Source organism: Oncorhynchus keta, chromosome 7 (assembly GCF_023373465.1).
Source record: "Oncorhynchus keta strain PuntledgeMale-10-30-2019 chromosome 7, Oket_V2, whole genome shotgun sequence".
NCBI lineage: Eukaryota > Metazoa > Chordata > Actinopteri > Salmoniformes > Salmonidae > Oncorhynchus > Oncorhynchus keta.
In genome coordinates this window covers 52603850-52623599 of record NC_068427.1, presented here as the reverse complement: position 1 = coordinate 52623599, position 19750 = coordinate 52603850, and positions in this window count along the sequence as shown.

Genomic DNA, 19750 nt, shown 5'->3' with positions numbered 1-19750 from the left:
AGAGAATATATGAGAGAGAGAGAATATATGAGAGACAGAGAATATATGAGAGAGAGAGAATATATGAGAGACAGAGAATATATGAGAGACAGAGAATATATGAGAGAGAGAGACAGAGAATATATGAGACAGAGAATATATGAGAGAGAGAGACAGAGAATATATGAGAGACAGAGAATATATGAGAGACAGAGAATATATGAGAGACAGAGAATATATGAGAGACAGAGAATATATGAGAGAGAGAGAATATATGAGAGAGAGAGAGAGAATATATGAGAGACAGAGAATATAGAGACACCTGAGAGACACCTGGAGACACCTGGAGACACCTGAAACCCCACCTCTTTAAGGAATACCTAGGATAGGATAAGTAATCCTTCTCACCCCCCTTTAAGATTTAGATGCACTATTTTAAAGTGACTATTCTACTGGATGTCATAAGGTGAATGCACCAATTTGTAAGTCGCTCTGGATAAGAGCGTCTGCTAAATGACTTAAATGTAAATGTAATGTAAATATATGAGAGAGAGAGAGAATATATGAGAGAGAGAGACAGATAATATATGAGAGACAGAGAATATATGAGAGAGAGAGAGAATATATGAGAGAGAGATAATATATGAGATAGAGAGGGAATATATGAGAGAGAGATAATATGAGTCCTGAGCTAGTTGAGAGAGCATGGCGAATATAACGCCAGGGAGAATATATCCCCGGGACCACCCATAGAAATGTATGCACACATGACTGTAAGATAATATATGAGATAAAGAATATATGAAATGGCATATATTATTATTATTATTATTAGAATATATGAGAGAGAGATAATATATGAGAGAGAATATATATGAGAGACATAGAATATATGAGACAGAGCGAGAGATAATATATGAGAGAAGAGATATATGAGAGAGAGCGAGAGATAATATATGAGAGAGAGAGAATATATGAGAGAGAGATAATATATGAGAGAGAGATAATATATGAGAGAGATCGAGAGAGAATATATGAGAGAGAGATAATATATGAGAGAGAGAATATATGAGAGAGAGAGCGAGATGATATATGAGAGAGAGAGAGAGAGAAGATATGAGAGAGAGAGCGAGAGAGAATATATGAGAGAGAGATAATATATGAGAGAGAGAATATATGAGATAGAGAAGATATGAGAGAGAGAGCGAGAGAGAATATATGAGAGAGAGATAATATATGAGAGAGAGAGAATATATGAGAGAGAGAGCGAGATGATATATGAGAGAGAGAGAGAGAGAGAGAGAGAGAGAGAGAGAGAATATATGCGAGAGAGAGCGAGAGAGAGAATATATGAGAGCGAGAGAATATATGAAAGAGTGAGAATGTTTGAGAGAGAGAGAGAGAGAGAGAGAGAGAGAGAGACCCACCCCAGCCCAGCTTCAGAGCCACCCAGACGAGGCCTCCCACCCCCCTGCCCCCCACCGCAGACCCACACTTGGAGGGGCCACAGCCCAGCAGGCATAGCTACGCACAGGCTGTGAGAGGAGCAACTGGCCCAGCCCCCACCAACCAAATGAGTGACATTAAACAAATGCTGAGTCTACGAAGCTCACATGTGATAGGCCGAGGATCATGGATGCTCACATGTGATAGGCCGAGGGTCATGGTAAGATGAGCACAAGAACTCCACCATCCTCACACTACACCCACCCAAGTGGCATGACACAAATCTTAAATGATTAACAAATCACATTTGCATAAAAAGAGTTTACTTTAATTGAAAAATATTATTTTAATATGTATTGTTGGATTGTGAGTGTTTGCCTCATTTTGAAGGTAAAGAAAAAAAAAGTTATGAAATCTTTTTACGTTGCATGTTGGAATTTACAAGGATTAAAGTCCTCTGCTTTTGGGCTAAAGAGCAGAAACCCAGACTTCCTGAAAGACATTGATGATGTGGGGCGGAACCTTTTTGTAACCGAAAGGTTGCAAGTTCGAATCCCCTAGCTGACATGGTACAAATCGGTCATTCTGCCCCTGAACAGGCAGTTAACCCACTGTTCCTAGGCCGTCATTGAAAATAAGAATTTGTTCTTAACTGACTTGCCTAGCAAAATAAAGGTAAAATAAATAAAACAAATGTTGATATTGTAGTACAACAGGAAACATGGTGCAGAGATGATGTTTCCCCTGGCTGTCCACTAGGTTATAGGGAGATAATCATACCATCCCCTGGCTGTCCACTAGGTTATAGGGAGATAATCATACCATCCACTGGCTGTCCACTAGGTTATAGGGAGATAATCATACCATCCACTGGCTGTCCACTAGGTTACAGGGAGATAATCATACCATCCACTGGCTGTCCACTAGGTTATAGGGAGATAATCATACCATCCACTGGCTGTCCACTAGGTTATAGGGAGATAATCATACCATCCACTGGCTGTCCACTAGGTTACAGGGAGATAATCATACCATCCACTAAATGAAAAGGAATCAGACAGGGCAGAGACTCATGACAGGGCAGAGACTCATGACAGGGCAGAGACTCAGGGCAGGGCAGAGACTTGGGACAGGGCAGAGACTTGGGACAGGGCAGAGACTCATGACAGGGCAGAGACTCATGACAGGGCAGAGACTCAGGGCAGGGCAGAGACTTGGGACAGGGCAGAGACTTGGGACAGGGCAGAGACTCGGGACAGGGCAGGGCAGAGACTTGGGACAGGGCAGAGACTCAGGGCAGGGCAGAAACTCAGGGCAGGGCAGAGACTCAGGGCAGGGCAGAGACTCAGGACAGGGCAGAGACTCAGGACAGGGCAGAGACTCAGGACAGGGCAGAGACTCAGGGCAGGGCAGAGACTCAGGGCAGGGCAGAGACTCAGGACAGGGCAGAGACTCAGGACAGGGCAGAGACTCAGGGCAGGGCAGAGACTCAGGGCAGGGCAGAGACTTGGGACAGGGCAGAGACTCAGGACAGGGCAGAGACTCAGGACAGAGCAGAGACTCAGGACAGGGCAGAGACTCAGGGCAGGGCAGAGACTCAGGACAGGGCAGAGACTCAGGACAGGGCAGAGACTCAGGACAGAGCAGAGACTCAGGACAGGGCAGAGACTCAGGGCAGGGCAGAGACTCAGGGCAGGGCAGAGACTCAGGACAGGGCAGAGACTCAGGACAGGGCAGAGACTCAGGGCAGGGCAGAGACTCAGGGCAGGGCAGAGACTTGGGACAGGGCAGAGACTCAGGACAGGGCAGAGACTCAGGACAGGGCAGAGACTCTGTGCCACATACATTCCCCCCTCAGAGTCCCCCTACTTCAATGAAGAGAGTTTCTCCATTCTAGAGGGGGAAATTAGTCCCTTTCAGGCCCAAGGCAACGTACTGGTCTGTGGAGACCTGAATGCTAGAACAACAGAAGTACCAGACACTATTAACAGTCATGGAGATAAACACCGACCAGGAAGCAGCCACCTTTCCCTCCCCACAGACCCCCCCAGAAACAACTATGACAAAGTGAAAAACAAAAAGGAGCACAGTTCCTGCAACTCTGTGGAACACTGGGTATGTACATAGTCAATGGTAGGCTGAGAGGGGACTCTTCTGGTAGGTACACCTACAGCTCTGTGGAACACCGGGTCTGTACATAGTCAATGGTAGGCTGAGAGGGGACTATTTTGGGAGGTGCACCTACAGCTCTGTGGAACACTGGGTCTGTACATAGTCAATGGTAGGCTGAGAGGGGACTCTTTTGGTAGATACACCTACAGCTCATCCCTTGGCAGCAGCACTGTAGACTACTTCCTCACCGACCAAAACCCAGAGTCTCTCAGAGCCTTCACAGTCAGCCCACTAACACCTCTCTCAGAGCCTTCACAGTCAGCCCACTAACACCTCTCTCAGAGCCTTCACAGTCAGCCCACTAACACCTCTCTCAGAGCCTTCACAGTCAGCCCACTAACACCTCTCTCAGAGCCTTCACAGTCAGCCCACTAACACCTCTCTCAGAGCCTTCACAGTCAGCCCACTAACACCTCTCTCAGACCACAGTAAAATCACAGTGTATCTGAGAAGAGCAGAACCCAACCATGAAGCATCACGGCCCAATAAATGACATGGTACAAAACAGGCCTATAGATGGAGTGCAAACAGTACAGACATCTACCAAAAAGCAATTAGTAGCCAAAAAATACAATCTCTCCTGGACAACTTTTTAGCCTTAACATTCTCCTACAGCAATGAAGGTGTGAATTTGGCTGTTTGGAACATAAACGTTATATTTGACACATTAGCCTCCTTGGCTAATTTAAAGAAGCATAAGAGCAAACCAGAAATAACAGATAATGAAAAATGGGTTGATAATGATTGCAAAAATCTAAGAAAGTCATTGAGAAATATATCTCATAAAAAAACACAGAGAACCAGGAAACAAAAATATAGGCCTTCAATATGGGGAAACACTGAAGCAATACAAACACACGCTGAGAACAGAGGAACAGAACATTAGAAATCAGCTGGATGGAATTGAGGAATCCATAGAATCAAACCACTTCTGGGAGAATTGGAATAAATTAAACAAACCTCATCATGAGGAATTGGCTCTCCATAATGGGGATATGTGGAGAAATCACATTGCAAACCTCATCATGAGGAATTGGCTCTCCATAATGGGGATATGTGGAGAAATCACTTAGCAAACCTCATCATGAGGAATTGGCTCTCCATAATTGGGATATGTGGAGAAATCACATTGCAAACCTCATCATGAGGAATTGGCTCTCCATAATGGGGATATGTGGAGAAATCCCTTTGCAAACCTCATCATGAGGAATTGGCTCTCCATAATGGGGATATGTGGAGAAATCACATTGCAAACCTCATCATGAGGAATTGGCTCTCCATAATGGGGATATGTGGAGAAATCCCTTAGCAAACCTCATCATGAGGAATTGGCTCTCCATAATGGGGATATGTGGAGAAATCACTTTGCAAACCTCTACAGCAATATAACAAAGAGCCCAGAACAAAACGATAGTCAAGAAATTACAAATCCTTGAATCAGCAGTCAAAGCCTATCAGAATCCTGTGGATACCCCAGTTACAGAAGAATAATTATTGGAATAACTACGCACTCTACAACCCAAAAAGGCCTGTGGTGCTGATTTTAAATCAAATGATCAAATATACAGACCACAAATTCAAATTGGCTATACTCAAACTCTTCAACATTATCCTCACTGCAGGTATTTCCCCGATGTTTGGAACCAGGGATTGATCACACCAATCAATCCTGTAGCTCAGTTGGTAGAGCATGGCGCTTGTAACGCCAGGGTAGTGGGTTCGATTCCCGGGACCACCCATACGTAGAATGTATGCACACATGACTGTAAGTCGCTTTGGATAAAAGCGTCTGCTAAATGGCATATATATTATAAAAATGGAGACAAATTTGACCCAAATAATTTCAGAGGATTTTGCGTTAACAGCAACTTGGGGAAAATTCTCTGCAGTGTTATAAATAGCAGACTCCGTCATTTCCTTGACGAGCACAACGTCCTGAGCAGAAGCCAGATTGGATTTCTAAAAGATCACACCACACTCTAATTGATAAACAAGTAAACCAAAACAAAGGCAAAATCTACTCGTGGTTTGTAGATTTCAAGAAAGCATTTGATTGAATTTGGCACAAACGTCTTTTTTATAAACTATTGAAAGGGGTATTGGAGGGAAAACACTAAAAAGAAATGTGTGGTTAAAATTGGCAACAAGCAAACAGACTTCTTCTTTCAGGGACGGGGAGTGAAACAAGGCTGCCCAATAAGTCCAACGCTATTTAACATCTACATTAATGAATTGGCAAAAACATTAGAAGAATCGTAAGCACCTGGTATCACCCTACACAACACTGAAATCATGTGTCTGCTGTACGCAGATGACCTGGTGCTGCTGTATCCCACTAAGGAGGGTCTGCTGTCTCCCACTAAGGAGGGTCTGCTGTCTCCCACTAAGGAGGGTCTGCTGTCTCCCACTAAGGAGGGTATGCTGTAGACAGATGACCTGATGCTACTGTCTCCCACTAAGGAGGGTCTGCTGTCTCCCACTAAGGAGGGTCTGCTGTCTCCCACTAAGGAGGGTCTGCTGTCTCCCACTAAGGAGGGTCTGCTGTAGACAGATGACCTGGTGCTGCTGTCTCCCACTGAGGAGGGTCTGCTTTCTCCCACTAAGGAGGGTCTGCTGTCTCCCAATAAGGAGGGTCTGCTGTAGACAGATGACCTGGTGCTGCTGTCTCCCACTAAGGAGGGTCTGCTGTCTCCCAATAAGGAGGGTCTGCTGTCTCCCACTAAGGAGGGTCTGCTGTAGACAGATGACCTGGTGCTGCTGTCTCCCACTAAGGAGGGTCTGCTGTCTTCCACTAAGGAGGGTCTGCTGTCTCCCACTAAGGAGGGTTTGCTGTAGACAGATGGCCTGGTGCTGCTGTCTCCCACTAAGGAGGGTCTGCTGTCTCCCACTAAGGAGGGTCTGCTGTAGACAGATGACCTGGTGCTGCTGTCTCCCACTAAGGAGGGTCTGCTGTCTCCCACTAAGGAGGGTCTGCTGTCTCCCACTAAGGAGGGTCTGCTGTCTCCCACTAAGGAGGGTCTGCTGTCTCCCACTAAGGAGGGTCTGCTGTCTCCCACTAAGGAGGGTATGCTGTAGACAGATGACCTGGTGCTACTGTCTCCCACTAAGGAGGGTCTGCTGTCTCCCACTAAGGAGGGTCTGCTGTCTCCCACTAAGGAGGGTCTGCTGTCTCCCACTAAGGAGGGTCTGCTGTAGACAGATGACCTGGTGCTGCTGTCTCCCACTGAGGAGGGTCTGCTGTCTCCCAATAAGGAGGGTCTGCTGTAGACAGATGACCTGGTGCTGCTGTCTCCCACTAAGGAGGGTCTGCTGTCTCCCAATAAGGAGGGTCTGCTGTCTCCCACTAAGGAGGGTCTGGTGTAGACAGATGACCTGATGCTGCTGTCTCCCAATAGAGAGGGGTCACAGCAGCCCCTAGATCGTCTTCACAGGTTCTGTCAGACCTGGGCTCTGACCGTTAACCACAGGTTCTGTTAGACCTGGGCTCTGACGTTAACCACAGGTTCTGTTAGACCTGGGCTCTGACCGTTAACCACAGGTTCTGTCAGACCTGGGCTCTGACCGTTAACCACAGGTTCTGTCAGACCTGGGCTCTGACCTTTAACCACAGGTTCTGTCAGACCTGGGCTCTGACCGTTAACCACAGGTTCTGTCAGACCTGGGCTCTGACCGTTAACCACAGGTTCTGTTAGACCTGGGCTCTGACGTTAACCACAGGTTCTGTTAGACCTGGGCTCTGACCGTTAACCACAGGTTCTGTCAGACCTGGGCTCTGACCGTTAACCACAGGTTCTGTCAGACCTGGGCTCTGACCGTTAACCACAGGTTCTGTCAGACCTGGGCTCTGACCGTTAACCACAGGTTCTCTCAGACTTGGGGCCTGACCGTTAACCACAGGTTCTGTCAGACCTGGGCTCTGACCGTTAACCACAGGTTCTGTCAGACCTGGGCTCTGACCGTTAAACACAGGTTCTGTCAGACCTGGGGTCTGACCGTTAACCACAGGTTCTGTCAGACCTGGGCTCTGACCGTTAACCACAGGTTCTGTCAGACCTGGGCTCTGACCGTTAACCACAGGTTCTGTCAGACCTGGGCTCTGACCGTTAACCACAGGTTCTGTCAGACCTGGGCTCTGACCGTTAACCACAGGTTCTGTCAGACCAGGGCTCTGACCGATAACCACAGGTTCTGTCAGACCTGGACTCTGACCGTTAACCACAGGTTCTGTCAGACCAGGGCTCTGACCGATAACCACAGGTTCTGTCAGACCTGGACTCTGACCATTAACCACAGGTTCTGTCAGACCTGGGCTCTGACCGTTAACCACAGGTTCTGTCAGACCTGGGCTCTGACCGTTAACCACAGGTTCTGTCAGACCTGGACTCTGACCGTTAACCACAGGTTCTGTCAGACCTGGGCTCTGACCGTTAACCACAGGTTCTGTCAGACCTGGACTCTGACCTTTAACCACAGGTTCTGTCAGACCTGGGCTCTGACCGTTAACCACAGGTTCTGTCAGACCTGGGCTCTGACCGTTAACCACAGGTTCTGTTAGACCTGGGCTCTGACGTTAACCACAGGTTCTGTTAGACCTGGGCTCTGACTGTTAACCACAGGTTCTGTCAGACCTGGGCTCTGACCGTTAACCACAGGTTCTGTCAGACCTGGGCTCTGACCGTTAACCACAGGTTCTGTCAGACCTGGGCTCTGACCGTTAACCACAGGTTCTGTCAGACCTGGGCCCTGACCGTTAACCACAGGTTCTGTCAGACCTGGACTCTGACCGTTAACCACAGGTTCTGTCAGACCTGGACTCTGACCGTTAACCACAGGTTCTGTCAGACCTGGGCTCTGACCGTTAACCACAGGTTCTGTCAGACCTGGGCTCTGACCGTTAACCACAGGTTCTGTCAGACCTGGACTCTGGGCTCTGACCGTTAACCACAGGTTCTGTCAGACCTGGGCTCTGACCGTTAACCACAGGTTCTGTCAGACCTGGGCTCTGACCGTTAACCACAGGTTCTGTCAGACCTGGGCTCTGACCGTTAACCACAGGTTCTGTCAGACCTGGGCTCTGACCGTTAACCACAGGTTCTGTCAGACCTGGACTCTGGGCTCTGACCTTTAACCACAGGTTCTGTCAGACCTGGGCTCTGACCGTTAACCACAGGTTCTGTCAGACCTGGGTTCTGACCGTTAACCACAGGTTCTGTTAGACCTGGGCTCTGACGTTAACCACAGGTTCTGTTAGACCTGGGCTCTGAACGTTAACCACAGGTTCTGTCAGACCTGGGCTCTGACCGTTAACCACAGGTTCTGTCAGACCTGGGCTCTGACCGTTAACCACAGGTTATGTCAGACCTGGGCTCTGACCGTTAACCACAGGTTCTGTCAGACCTGGGCCCTGACCGTTAACCACAGGTTCTGTCAGACCTGGACTCTGACCGTTAACCACAGGTTCTGTCAGACCTGGGCTCTGACCGTTAACCACAGGTTCTGTCAGACCTGGGCTCTGACCGTTAACCACAGGTTCTGTCAGACCTGGGCTCTGACCGTTAACCACAGGTTCTGTCAGACCTGGACTCTGGGCTCTGACCGTTAACCACAGGTTCTGTCAGACCTGGGCTCTGACCGTTAACCACAGGTTCTGTCAGACCTGGGCTCTGACCGTTAACCACAGGTTCTGTCAGACCTGGGCTCTGACCGTTAACCACAGGTTCTGTCAGACCAGGGCTCTGACCGATAACCACAGGTTCTGTCAGACCTGGACTCTGACCATTAACCACAGGTTCTGTCAGACCTGGGCTCTGACCGTTAACCACAGGTTCTGTCAGACCTGGGCCCTGACCGTTAACCACAGGTTCTGTCAGACCTGGACTCTGACCGTTAACCACAGGTTCTGTCAGACCTGGGCTCTGACCGTTAACCACAGGTTCTGTCAGACCTGGGCTCTGACCGTTAACCACAGGTTCTGTCAGACCTGGGCTCTGACCGTTAACCACAGGTTCTGTCAGACATGGACTCTGGGCTCTGACCGTTAACCACAGGTTCTGTCAGACCTGGGCTCTGACCGTTAACCACAGGTTCTGTCAGACCTGGTCTCTAACCGTTAACCACAGGTTCTGTCAGACCTGGTCTCTGACCGTTAACCACAGGTTCTGTCAGACCTGGTCTCTGACCGTTAACCACAGGTTCTGTCAGACCTGGGCTCTGACCGTTAACCACAGGTTCTGTCAGACCTGGGCTCTGACCGTTAACCACAGGTTCTGTCAGACCTGGGCTCTGACCGTTAACCACAGGTTCTGTCAGACCTGGGCTCTGACCGTTAACCACAGGTTCTGTCAGACCTGGGCTCTGACCGTTAACCACAGGTTCTGTCAGACCTGGGCTCTGACCGTTAACCACAGGTTCTATCAGACCAGGGCTCTGACCGATAACCACAGGTTCTGTCAGACCTGGACTCTGACCGTTAACCACAGGTTCTGTCAGACCAGGGCTCTGACCGATAACCACAGGTTCTGTCAGACCTGGACTCTGACCGTTAACCACGGGTTCTGTCAGACCTGGGCTCTGACCGTTAACCACAAGGTTCTGTCAGACCTGGGCTCTGACCGTTAACCACAGGTTCTGTCAGACCTGGGCTCTGACCGTTAACCACAGGTTCTGTCAGACCTGGACTCTGACCGTTAACCACAGGTTCTGTCAGACCTGGGCTCTGACCGTTAACCACAGGTTCTATCAGACCTGGACTCTGACCATTAACCACAGGTTCTGTCAGACCTGGGCTCTGACCGTTAACCACAGGTTCTGTCAGACCAGGGCTCTGACCGATAACCACAGGTTCTGTCAGACCTGGACTCTGACCGTTAACCACAGGTTCTGTCAGACCTGGGCTAGGACCGTTAACCTCAGGTTCTGTCAGACCTGGGCTCTGACCGTTAACCACAGGTTCTGTCAGACCTGGGCTAGGACCGTTAACCTCAGGTTCTGTCAGACCTGGGCTCTGACCGTTAACCACAGGTTCTGTCAGACCTGGGCTAGGACCGTTAACCTCAGGTTCTGTCAGACCTGGGCTCTGACCGTTAACCACAGCTTCTGTCAGACCTGGGCTCTGACCGTTAACCACAGGTTCTGTCAGACCTGGGCTCTGACCGTTAACCACAGGTTCTTTCAGACCAGGGCTCTGACCGTTAACCACAGGTTCTGTCAGACCTCGGCTCTGACCGTTAACTACAGGTTCTGTCAGACCTGGGCTCTGACCGTTAACCACAGGTTCTGTCAGACCTGGTCTCTAACCGTTAACCACAGGTTCTGTCAGACCTGGGCTCTGACCGTTAACCACAGGTTCTGTCAGACCTGGTCTCTAACCGTTAACCACAGGTTCTGTCAGACCTGGGCTCTGACCGTTAACCACAGGTTCTGTCAGACCTGGGCTCTGACCATTAACCACAGGTTCTGTCAGACCTGGGCTCTGACGTTAACCACAGGTTCTGTCAGACCAGGGCTCTGACCGATAACCACAGGTTCTGTCAGACCTGGGCTCTGACCGTTAACCACAGGTTCTGTCAGACCTGGACTCTGACCGTTAACCACAGGTTCTGTCAGACCTGGGCTCTGACCGTTAACCACAGGTTCTGTCAGACCTGGACTCTGACCTTTAACCACAGGTTCTGTCAGACCTGGGCTCTGACCGTTAACCACAGGTTCTGTCAGACCTGGGCTCTGACCGTTAACCACAGGTTCTGTTAGACCTGGGCTCTGACGTTAACCACAGGTTCTGTTAGACCTGGGCTCTGACCGTTAACCACAGGTTCTGTCAGACCTGGGCTCTGACCGTTAACCACAGGTTCTGTCAGACCTGGGCTCTGACCGTTAACCACAGGTTCTGTCAGACCTGGGCTCTGACCGTTAACCACAGGTTCTGTCAGACCTGGGCCCTGACCGTTAACCACAGGTTCTGTCAGACCTGGACTCTGACCGTTAACCACAGGTTCTGTCAGACCTGGACTCTGACCGTTAACCACAGGTTCTGTCAGACCTGGGCTCTGACCGTTAACCACAGGTTCTGTCAGACCTGGGCTCTGACCGTTAACCACAGGTTCTGTCAGACCTGGGCTCTGGGCTCTGACCGTTAACCACAGGTTCTGTCAGACCTGGGCTCTGACCGTTAACCACAGGTTCTGTCAGACCTGGGCTCTGACCGTTAACCACAGGTTCTGTCAGACCTGGGCTCTGACCGTTAACCACAGGTTCTGTCAGACCTGGGCTCTGACCGTTAACCACAGGTTCTGTCAGACCTGGGCTCTGACCGTTAACCACAGGTTCTGTTAGACCTGGGCTCTGGCGTTAACCACAGGTTCTGTTAGACCTGGGCTCTGAACGTTAACCACAGGTTCTGTCAGACCTGGGCTCTGACCGTTAACCACAGGTTCTGTCAGACCTGGGCTCTGACCGTTAACCACAGGTTATGTCAGACCTGGGCTCTGACCGTTAACCACAGGTTCTGTCAGACCTGGGCCCTGACCGTTAACCACAGGTTCTGTCAGACCTGGACTCTGACCGTTAACCACAGGTTCTGTCAGACCTGGGCTCTGACCGTTAACCACAGGTTCTGTCAGACCTGGGCTCTGACCGTTAACCACAGGTTCTGTCAGACCTGGGCTCTGACCGTTAACCACAGGTTCTGTCAGACCTGGACTCTGGGCTCTGACCGTTAACCACAGGTTCTGTCAGACCTGGGCTCTGACCGTTAACCACAGGTTCTGTCAGACCTGGGCTCTGACCGTTAACCACAGGTTCTGTCAGACCTGGGCTCTGACCGTTAACCACAGGTTCTGTCAGACCAGGGCTCTGACCGATAACCACAGGTTCTGTCAGACCTGGACTCTGACCATTAACCACAGGTTCTGTCAGACCTGGGCTCTGACCGTTAACCACAGGTTCTGTCAGACCTGGGCCCTGACCGTTAACCACAGGTTCTGTCAGACCTGGACTCTGACCGTTAACCACAGGTTCTGTCAGACCTGGGCTCTGACCGTTAACCACAGGTTCTGTCAGACCTGGGCTCTGACCGTTAACCACAGGTTCTGTCAGACCTGGGCTCTGACCGTTAACCACAGGTTCTGTCAGACATGGACTCTGGGCTCTGACCGTTAACCACAGGTTCTGTCAGACCTGGGCTCTGACCGTTAACCACAGGTTCTGTCAGACCTGGTCTCTAACCGTTAACCACAGGTTCTGTCAGACCTGGTCTCTGACCGTTAACCACAGGTTCTGTCAGACCTGGTCTCTGACCGTTAACCACAGGTTCTGTCAGACCTGGGCTCTGACCGTTAACCACAGGTTCTGTCAGACCTGGGCTCTGACCGTTAACCACAGGTTCTGTCAGACCTGGGCTCTGACCGTTAAACACAGGTTCTGTCAGACCTGGGCTCTGACCGTTAACCACAGGTTCTGTCAGACCTGGGCTCTGACCGTTAACCACAGGTTCTGTCAGACCTGGGCTCTGACCGTTAACCACAGGTTCTGTCAGACCTGGGCTCTGACCGTTAACCACAGGTTCTATCAGACCAGGGCTCTGACCGATAACCACAGGTTCTGTCAGACCTGGACTCTGACCGTTAACCACAGGTTCTGTCAGACCAGGGCTCTGACCGATAACCACAGGTTCTGTCAGACCTGGACTCTGACCCGTTAACCACGGGTTCTGTCAGACCTGGGCTCTGACCGTTAACCACAAGGTTCTGTCAGACCTGGGCTCTGACCGTTAACCACAGGTTCTGTCAGACCTGGGCTCTGACCGTTAACCACAGGTTCTGTCAGACCTGGACTCTGACCGTTAACCACAGGTTCTGTCAGACCTGGGCTCTGACCGTTAACCACAGGTTCTATCAGACCTGGACTCTGACCATTAACCACAGGTTCTGTCAGACCTGGGCTCTGACCGTTAACCACAGGTTCTGTCAGACCAGGGCTCTGACCGATAACCACAGGTTCTGTCAGACCTGGACTCTGACCGTTAACCACAGGTTCTGTCAGACCTGGGCTAGGACCGTTAACCTCAGGTTCTGTCAGACCTGGGCTCTGACCGTTAACCACAGGTTCTGTCAGACCTGGGCTAGGACCGTTAACCTCAGGTTCTGTCAGACCTGGGCTCTGACCGTTAACCACAGGTTCTGTCAGACCTGGGCTAGGACCGTTAACCTCAGGTTCTGTCAGACCTGGGCTCTGACCGTTAACCACAGCTTCTGTCAGACCTGGGCTCTGACCGTTAACCACAGGTTCTGTCAGACCTGGGCTCTGACCGTTAACCACAGGTTCTTTCAGACCAGGGCTCTGACCGTTAACCACAGGTTCTGTCAGACCTCGGCTCTGACCGTTAACTACAGGTTCTGTCAGACCTGGGCTCTGACCGTTAACCACAGGTTCTGTCAGACCTGGTCTCTAACCGTTAACCACAGGTTCTGTCAGACCTGGGCTCTGACCGTTAACCACAGGTTCTGTCAGACCTGGTCTCTAACCGTTAACCACAGGTTCTGTCAGACCTGGGCTCTGACCGTTAACCACAGGTTCTGTCAGACCTGGGCTCTGACCATTAACCACAGGTTCTGTCAGACCTGGGCTCTGACGTTAACCACAGGTTCTGTCAGACCTGGGCTCTGACCGTTAACCACAGGTTCTGTCAGACCTGGGCTCTGACGTTAACCACAGGTTCTGTCAGACCTGGGCTCTGACCGTTAACCACAGGTTCTGTCAGACCTGGGCTCTGACCGTTATCCACAGGTTCTGTCAGACCTGGGCTCTGACCGTTAACCACAGGTTCTGTCAGACCTGGACTCTGACCGTTAACCACAGGTTCTGTCAGACCTGGGCTCTGACCATTAACCACAGGTTCTGTCAGACCTGGGCTCTGACGTTAACCACAGGTTCTGTCAGACCTGGGCTCTGACCGTTAACCACAGGTTCTGTCAGACCTGGTCTCTGACCGTTAACCACAGGTTCTGTCAGACCTGGGCTCTGACCGTTAACCACAGGTTCTGTCAGACCTGGGCTCTGACCGTTATCCACAGGTTCTGTCAGACCTGGGCTCTGACCGTTAACCACAGGTTCTGTCAGACCTGGGCTCTGACGTTAACCACAGGTTCTGTCAGACCTGGGCTCTGACCGTTAACCACAGGTTCTGTCAGACCTGGGCTCTGACCGTTAACCACAGGTTCTGTCAGACCTGGGCTCTGACGTTAACCACAGGTTCTGTCAGACCTGGGCTCTGACCGTTAACCACAGGTTCTGTCAGACCTGGGCTCTGGCTGTTAACCACAGGTTCTGTCAGACCTGGGCTCTGACGTTAACCACAGGTTCTGTCACACCTGGGCTCTGACCGTTAACCACAGGTTCTGTCTGACCTGGGCTCTGGTCTCTGACGTTAACCACAGGTTCTGTCAGACCTGGGCTCTGACCGTTAACCACAGGTTCTGTCGGACCTGGGCTCTGACCTTTAACCTAAAAAAAACAAATATAATGATATTCCAAAAAAGGTCTGTAAATCAGGATGACAAATATAAATTCTATTTGGACACAGTTCTATTAGAACACACCAGAAACTACACATATCTAGGAATAAATATCAGCAACACAGGTAGCTTTCACATGGCTGTGAACGAGCTGAGAGACAAACCAAGAAGAGCATTCTATGCCATTAAAAGGAACATCAAAATCGAAATTCCAATTAAAATCTGGCTCAAACTTGTTCAGTCAGTTATAGTACCAATTGCTCTATATGGCAGTGAAGTATGGGGTCCAATCTCTAATAATGAATTTACCAAATGGGACAAACATCCAATCGAAATACTGCATGCAGAGTTTTGCAAGACTGTATCGCAAGTGCAAAGAAAAATTCCAAATAACGCATGTATAGCAGAATGGGGCCAATACCCCCCTCCTCGTTCTAATAGAAAAAAGAGACATCACATTTTACAACCACCTAAAAACAAGTGACCCTTAAACATTCCACCACACAAGAGACAAGAGAAGAGTCCCCTGAGCCAGCTGGTTCTGAGGCTCAGTTCACCAACCCAACCCAACCCATAGAGCCTCAGGACAGCACTCAGCCAGCTGGTTCTGAGGCTCAGTTCACCAACCCAAACCAACCCCATAGAGCCTCACGACAGCACTCAGCCAGCTGGTTCTGAGGCTCAGTTCACCAACCCAAACCAACCCCATAGAGCCTCACGACAGCACTCAGCCAGCTGGTTCTGAGGCTCAGTTCACCAACCCAAACCCTGAGGCTCAGTTCACCAACCCAAACCAACCCATAGAGCCTCAGGACAGCACTCAGCCAGCTGGTTCTGAGGCTCAGTTCACCAACCCAAACCAACCCATAGAGCCTCACGACAGCACTCAGCCAGCTGGTTCTGAGGTTTGTTCACCAACCCAAACCAACCCCATAGAGCCTCAGGACAGCACTCAGCCAGCTGGTTCTGAGGCTCAGTTCACCAACCCAAACCAACCCATAGAGCCTCACGACAGCACTCAGCCAGCTGGTTCTGAGGTTTGTTCACCAACCCAAACCAACCCCATAGAGCCTCACGACAGCACTCAGCCAGCTGGTTCTGAGGCTCAGTTCACCAACCCAAACCAACCCCAACAGTAAGAGACTGTTTCTTTCCCAATATGTTAACACAATATAAAGAATTTGAAACTATAAAACATCAAATATGTATTGGGTGAAAAGGCAAAATTTGCAGCTTTGGCAGCCAAACATGTGTCCTCCTGCCACAACCTGAGGGACAGCCAGTGAAAAGTGCAAAGTAATGTCGATAATATTTCTCATCTTGTTTTGTCTTGACTTTCATACCAGGTCATGTGTCTTCTCAGTCATGTTGACTGACACTGGTCCACTACCAGGTCATGTGTCTTCTCAGTCATGTTGACACTGGTCCACTACCAGGTCATGTGTCTTCTCAGTCATATTGACACTGGTCCACTACCAGGTCATGTGTCTTCTCAGTCATGTTGACACTGGTCTTCTACCAGGTCATGTGTCTTCTCAGTCATGTTGACACTGGTCTACTACCAGGTCATGTGTCTTCTCAGTCATGTTGACACTGGTCCACTACCAGGTCATGTGTCTTCTCAGTCATGTTGACACTCGTCTACTACCAGGTCATGTGTCTTCTCAGTCATGTTGACACTGGTCTACTACCAGGTCATGTGTCTTCTCAGTCATGTTGACACTGGTCTACTACCAGGTCATGTGTCTTCTCAGTCATGTTGACACTGGTCTACTACCAGGTCATGTGTCTTCTCAGTCATGTTGACACTGGTCTACTACCAGGTCATGTGTCTTCTCAGTCATGTTGACACTGGTCCACTACCAGGTCATGTGTCTTCTCAGTCATGTTGACACTGGTCCACTACCAGGTCATGTGTCTTCTCAGTCATGTTGACACTGGTCCACTACCAGGTCATGTGTCTTCTCAGTCATGTTGACACTGGTCTACTACCAGGTCATGTGTCTTCTCAGTCATGTTGACACTGGTCTACTACCAGGTCATGTGTCTTCTCAGTCATGTTGACACTGGTCTACTACCAGGTCATGTGTCTTCTCAGTCATGTTGACACTGGTCTACTACCAGGTCATGTGTCTTCTCAGTCAGGTTGACACTGGTCTACTACCAGGTCACGTGTCTTCTCAGTCATGTTGACACTGGTCTACTACCAGGTCATGTGTCTTCTCAGTCATGTTGACACTGGTCTACTACCAGGTCACGTGTCTTCTCAGTCAGGTTGACACTGAGAGAGACAGAGAGAGAGAGAAGAGAGAGAGAGAGAGAGAGAGAGAGAGAGAGAGAGAGAGAGAGAGAGAGAGAGAGAGAGAGAGAGAGAGAGGGAGAGAGAGAGAGAGAGACAGAGAGAGAGACAGAGAGAGAGACAGAGAGAGAGACAGAGAGACAGAGAGAGGAGAGAGAGAGACAGAGAGAGAGAGAGAGACAGAGAGAGAGACAGAGAGAGAGAGAGAGACAGAGACAGAGACAGAGAGAGAGAGAGACAGGGAGAGAGAGAGACAGAGAGAGAGAGAGAGAGAGAGAGAGACAGAGAGAGAGAAGAGAGAGAGAGAGAGAGAGAGAGAGAGAGAGAGAGAGACAGAGAGAGAGAGAGAGACAGAGGGAGAGAGAGAGAGAGAGACAGAGAGAGAGACAGAGAGAGAGACAGAGAGAGAGACAGAGAGAGGAGAGAGAGAGAGAGAGAGAGAGAGAGACAGAGAGAGAGAGAGAGAGAGAGAGAGAGAGAGAGACAGAGACAGAGACAGAGAGAGACAGGGAGAGAGAGAGAGAGAGAGAGAGAGAGAGAGAGAGACAGAGAGAGACAGAGAGAGAGAGAGAGAGACAGAGAGAGACAGAGAGAGAGAGAGAGAGAGAGAGAGAGACAGAGGAGAGAGAGACAGAGAGAGACAGGGAGAGAGAGAGACAGAGAGAGAGAGAGGAGAGAGAGAGAGAGAGAGAGAGAGAGAGAGAGAGAGAGAGAGAGAGAGAGAGAGAGAGAGAGACAGAGACAGAGACAGAGAGAGACAGGGAGAGAGAGAGACAGAGAGAGAGAGAGAGAGACAGAGAGAGACAGAGAGAGAGAGAGAGAGAGAGACAGAGAGAGACAGAGAGAGAGAGAGAGAGAAGAGAGACAGAGAGAGAGAGAGAGAGAGAGAGAGACAGAGAGAGAGAGAGAAGAGAAGAGAACAGAACAGAGAAAGAAGCTATTGAAAGGGAGAGAGGAAGCTGAAGGAAAGGAACAAGTGCCACTTGAACGCTGCTACAAATGAGTCCTGGATGAATCAGAGACTCAGGGTCTCCAGAACCTCTTCACCCCTTCCTCTCCTCCTCCCGCCTGCATCCCTCCCTCCTAAACCATTTCTACCTCCCTCCTTCCGGCCCTTTCTCTCTTTCCCCTCCCTCCCTAACTCCCTGTCTTCCTTCCCCCGTCCTCTACCTACCTCCTTCCCTCCCTCGAACTGCATCTTCCTGTCACATGGTCAGCATCCCCCCAGGGGCTGTTTCAGGTCCACTCTAATTACCTGGAGCGGGGTGTTGTGTGTTGCCAAAAGAAGGGGCTGTAGGATGTAGGAGCACTTAGAACAAGCACTCTCTGAAATCTATGGCTTTCTGTCTGTTTTCCTGCCTGTATAACTCTCTCCCCCACCTCCCCACCTCCCCTCTCCACCTCCCTCTCCCCACCTCCATCTTCCCCTCCCCACCTCCCTCTCCCCCTCCCTCTTCTCCTCCCTCTCCCCCTCCCCACCTCCCTCTCCCCTCCCCACCTCCCTCTCCCCCACCCTACCACCCCCTCTCCCCCCCCTCTCCCCCTCCCCACCTCCCTCTCCCCTCCTCCCTCTCCACCTCCCCCCCCACCTCCCTCTCCCCCTCCCCTCCTCCCTCTCCCCCTCCCCACCTCCCTCTCCCCCTCCCTCTCCTGCTCCCCTCCTCCCTCCCCACCTCCCTCTCCCCCTCCCCACCTCCCTCTCCCCCACCCCTACCACCCTCTCCCCCTCCCTCTCCCCACCTCCCTCTCCCCCTCCCCTCCTCCCTTTCCACCTCCCTCTCCCCACCTCCCTCGCCCCCACCCTACCACCCCTGTCCCCCACCCTACCACCCTCACCCCCCCCTCTCCCCACCTCCCTCTCCCCCTCCCCACCTCCCTCTCCCCCTCCCCTCTCCCCCTCCCCACCTCCCTCTCCCCCTCTCCCCCTCCCCACCTCCCCCTCCCCTCCCCTCCTCCCTCTCCCCTCCCTCTCCCCCTCCCCACCTCCCTCTCCCCCTCCCTCTCCCCCTCCCCCTCCCCACCTCCCTCTCCCCCTCCTCTCCTCCGTCTCCCCACCTCCCTCTCCCCACCTCCCTCTCCACCTCCCTCTCCCCACCTCCCTCTCCCCATCTCCCTCTCCACCTCCCTCTCCCCACCTCCCTCTCCCCACCTCCCTCTCCACCTCCCTCTCCCCACCTCCCTCTCCCCTCCACCCTCCCTGGCGTAGCAGCAGTCATTAAGCTGGCAGAATGGTTGATTCATTAACAGTGGAAAAGCACTCCAGCGCTCCGCTCTCTGCTTTGCTCACCCAACCAACACTAAAAGCTTTCCTCTATTTCTATAATTATTTGGAGGATGGCAAAGC